Genomic DNA, 4,702 nt, shown 5'->3' with positions numbered 1-4,702 from the left:
CTGGATGTAATCTGTCTACAGGAGCCATACTCTCGAGCTGGGCAAATCCCCTTCATGTCAGCCTCCTGGCAAGTCATTTCCAACGGGGAAGAACCCCAAGCAATAGTAATCATCACAAACAAAGGACTAAGAGCAACAACAATAACACAGTTGTCAAACAGCCACTGTAACGTGGTGGAATTACAAACGCCTCTCGGCCTGGTCTTCATAGTAAACATGTACTTCCAGTACGGAGGGAATTTTGAGGATCACCTAGATCATCTTGCGGAAACTACCACGTTATTACAAGGCAAAAGAGTCATTATCACGGCAGATATAAATGCGAAATCCCCCCTATGGTTCAGCGGCACCAGAGACGCAAATGGCGGAAAGGCTGAGGAGTTTATCATGGCCCAGCAGCTTGTCGTGGCCAACAAACCAGGAAATCCCCCCACCTATACAGGTGGAGGCGGTTTAGGGACCAACATCGACGTCACCCTGGCCACATCCAACATCAGTAGTAACATACATAATTGGAGAGTTAAGGACCAAGTCACCACAAGTGACCACAATTTAATTGTTTTTCAACTCAGTCAAGAAGAGTGCCGCTGGGACCTGGGGTGGGAAGTACAATATAACTATAATAAAACCAACTGGGAACGTCTGGCTCGAGAGTGTAGTATTCCTCCATTGCCCGAGGGTGACCTGGACGTGGATAGGTACGCCGAGGAACTGGTGGGATCAGTGGTTAGGGCGGTAAAAGCTGCTGTTCCAACTAGGAGAAGGGCCGTAGCGGCCTCTCCATCGCCATGGACTGCTGACCTCGAACGTCTGCGCCAGTCTGTCCGACGGGCGAGGAGGTATTACCAGCGATGTGCCATCTGGCCCGAAAAACAATATTGGTTGCAGCAATATAGAGAAACAAAGGAAGCATTCCAGAAGGAATTAAAACAGGTTAGAATGAGTAGCTGGGAGGATTATGTACTCAGACAACTCGAAACTGACCCGTGGGGAATTCCCTACAAGTTGGTCAGAGAGAAGATAAGGTCCCCGGCAGTCCTCTCCACTCTCAGAGAGGCTGGAAGAACTACAGAGTCCTGGCGGGAGACCGCTGAGGTCCTCCTGAGGACTCTGCTTCCAGATGATGAGGAAGACGGGGAAACAGAGACCCAGCAGCAAATCCGTAGGGCAGACCAGCAGGAGTACACCAACAACACCCGGGTGTACCCTTTTTCTGAAGAAGAAATTGCTGTGAAAATAAAATCGTTAAAAAAGGGGAAAGCACCAGGACCAGATGGTATAGTAGCGGAGGTGATACAGTTCCTCGCCCCGCAGCTAATAGCACCTCTTACAGGGTTATACAATGAATGTCTCAGGGTAGGTAAATTCCCTAAGATATGGAAAAGGGCGAATATGGTTATCATTAAGAAGGGCAAGGACAAAGATCCTATGGAGCCAAAGTCCTATAGACCAATATGTCTCCTAGACATCATGGGGAAACTGTTAGAGAAGCTGTTGGCTGACAGACTGACTGCACACAGAACTTTGTGTGGGATGAGCGATAGGCAATTCGGCTTTCGGCCGGGGCGATCGGCGTCTGACGCAATCGCCCTGGCGGCTGAGGTCTGTGGCTCTGCCCCACACAAATACGTGGTTGGCATCATGGTGGACATCAGTGGCGCCTTTGACAACCTGTGGTGGCCCTCGCTCTTCTCCCGCTTGCGTGAGAAGGAGTGCCCAGGGCCCCTCTATGGCTGTCTCAGGAGCTATTGCATGGACAGGGAGGTCTGGTTATCATCGCCTAGCGACAAAATAAGCAAGACCATTACGAAGGGGTGTCCCCAGGGCTCCGTACTGGGGCCACTCTTTTGGGACGTAAATGTAGAGCCATTGTTAGAAAACCTACAACTCTGCGAGGACGTGCTAGACGTGATAGCCTACGCGGACGACCTCCTCCTGTTGGTCGGCGGCCGTAGCCGAGAAGAACTTGAACCAAAAGTAGAAAGGGCAATAAACATACTTGCTGAATGGTGTCAACAAGCCAAAATGAAGGTTGCACCAAATAAGTCAACATACCTTCTTTTAAAAGGCAGCCTAGTTAGGAATCCCACAGTAAGGATTGATGGAATTCCAGTTCTTCGGCGTCGCGAAGCGCGATACCTTGGAGTAATAATTGATGAAAAATGGAATTACACATCTCATATCGAAACCATTACACTACGCGCAATAGAAACCTTAAACAACCTCATCAACATTGGTCATAAAAGATTTCACCTGCCACCTGCTCTTATCAAATTATATCACAATAGCATCCTTTCATCAATAGTAGGTTATGCGTGTGGGGTCTGGGCCCACAGACTCACGAGGGTGATGCCGGCCATGGCCGTGAGAAGAGTGCAAAGAAACATGATAATGCGGTCCGTAGGTGCCTACAGAACGACACCTGGGGGGGCTCTATTGGTGTTAATGGGATTATGCCCGTTAGATATAAAAATAAGGGAACAGGCCGCATGGTACTGGGTGACTAAGGGTAAAACAGATAAGACAAGGGAAATATTAGGGGTCCAGGTAGGAAATAAACCTGCCATAAAGATAAGAGGGGAAGAGTTATGGCAAATATCTTGGGAGAACGAAGAAGCTGGCAGGAGGGTCTTTCAGTTGCTGCCAAACATCAGGGAACGACTTGGGATGACCTACTTCGAGCCAAGCAGGGGACTATTGCACTTTCTCACGGGACATGGACCATATCCGACATACTTATGTCGGTTTGGAAAAAGAGCTACACCAGCGTGTGACTGTGGTGCTCAGGACGGAACACCGGAACATATCATATACAACTGCCCGTTATATGATGATGTGGCGCATGACCTGCGATCGCAATTACCAGATCACGACACTTATGCCCTGATACGACGTGCCGATACCTTTAGTATCCTTAATAAATTGGCAAACGAGGTATCACATAAGGTTTTGCGAGAATTCCTAAGAAATCAAGAAAGATGATATCAACCCGGATTAGACCAAGATGTACTCGCCATACCGCCGGGTGCGGAGCAGGCCAGTCTCCATTGACTGGAATCCGCCGCACTACTGGACCAGGACAGCGAGTGCATCACCCACCAGGCTACGACAATTGCACTCAACTTAGACTTAGAACCATCATTATTAGTAGTAGTAAATTTAGAACACTAACAACACTAACAAATAGGGACTGCAGCGAAAAAAACAGACTTGGCCAGCCCAGTGCCAGGGGCACGCTCACATGGGTTTAGCTCAGTGAGCAGGCCTCACAATAGTAGGTTTGTAATACCAACTGGCACACCTGTAATCGCTGCAGAATATAACAGAATAGTAGGATAGTCTAGCAGATTAACCTTGTCCATAAGTTAGCCAGTTGAAATACTAAAAAGTAGAACTTGCTGTATTTAGAAGTAGTATAATACATAGACCCACTAATTATTAAGGTGGTGGGTTATCTTTTGTATTATTATAAAGTTGTAATGTATTGTGTTAATAAAGTTTTTTTTTAAAAAAAAAAAAAAAAAAAAAAAAAAAAAAAAACAGAGTCCCGACCAGAGATGGAAGGGACGCTTTTATTAGATCAAAACCAATCGGTCGGCTCGTCCGGTCCGTTTGCCTTGGTGACTCTGAATAACTTTGGGCTGATCGCACGGTCCTCGTACCGGCGACGCATCTTTCAAATGTCTGCCTTATCAACTGTCGATGGTAGGTTCTGCGCCTACCATGGTTGTAACGGGTAACGGGGAATCAGGGTTCGATTCCGGAGAGGGAGCCTGAGAAACGGCTACCACATCCAAGGAAGGCAGCAGGCGCGCAAATTACCCACTCCCGGCACGGGGAGGTAGTGACGAAAAATAACGATACGGGACTCATCCGAGGCCCCGTAATCGGAATGAGTACACTTTAAATCCTTTAACGAGTATCTATTGGAGGGCAAGTCTGGTGCCAGCAGCCGCGGTAATTCCAGCTCCAATAGCGTATATTAAAGTTGTTGCGGTTAAAAAGCTCGTAGTTGGATTTGTGTCCCACGCTGTTGGTTCACCGCCCGTCGGTGTTTAACTGGCATGTATCGTGGGACGTCCTGCCGGTGGGGCGAGCTGAAGGCGTGCGACGCGCCTCGTGCGTGCTCGTGCGTCCCGAGGCGGACCCCGTTGCAATCCTACCAGGGTGCTCTTGAGTGAGTGTCTCGGTGGGCCGGCACGTTTACTTTGAACAAATTAGAGTGCTTAAAGCAGGCAAGCCCGCCTGAATACTGTGTGCATGGAATAATGGAATAGGACCTCGGTTCTATTTTGTTGGTTTTCGGAACCCGAGGTAATGATTAATAGGGACAGGCGGGGGCATTCGTATTGCGACGTTAGAGGTGAAATTCTTGGATCGTCGCAAGACGAACAGAAGCGAAAGCATTTGCCAAGTATGTTTTCATTAATCAAGAACGAAAGTTAGAGGTTCGAAGGCGATCAGATACCGCCCTAGTTCTAACCATAAACGATGCCAGCCAGCGATCCGCCGCAGTTCCTCCGATGACTCGGCGGGCAGCCTCCGGGAAACCAAAGCTTTTGGGTTCCGGGGGAAGTATGGTTGCAAAGCTGAAACTTAAAGGAATTGACGGAAGGGCACCACCAGGAGTGGAGCCTGCGGCTTAATTTGACTCAACACGGGAAACCTCACCAGGCCCGGACACCGGAAGGATTGACAGATT

This window comes from Schistocerca serialis, unplaced genomic scaffold, assembly GCF_023864345.2.
Source record: "Schistocerca serialis cubense isolate TAMUIC-IGC-003099 unplaced genomic scaffold, iqSchSeri2.2 HiC_scaffold_1064, whole genome shotgun sequence".
Classification (NCBI taxonomy): Eukaryota; Metazoa; Arthropoda; class Insecta; order Orthoptera; family Acrididae; genus Schistocerca; species Schistocerca serialis.
The sequence above is the reverse complement of the archived record's forward strand: the minus strand, read 5'-3'. Positions refer to the sequence as shown.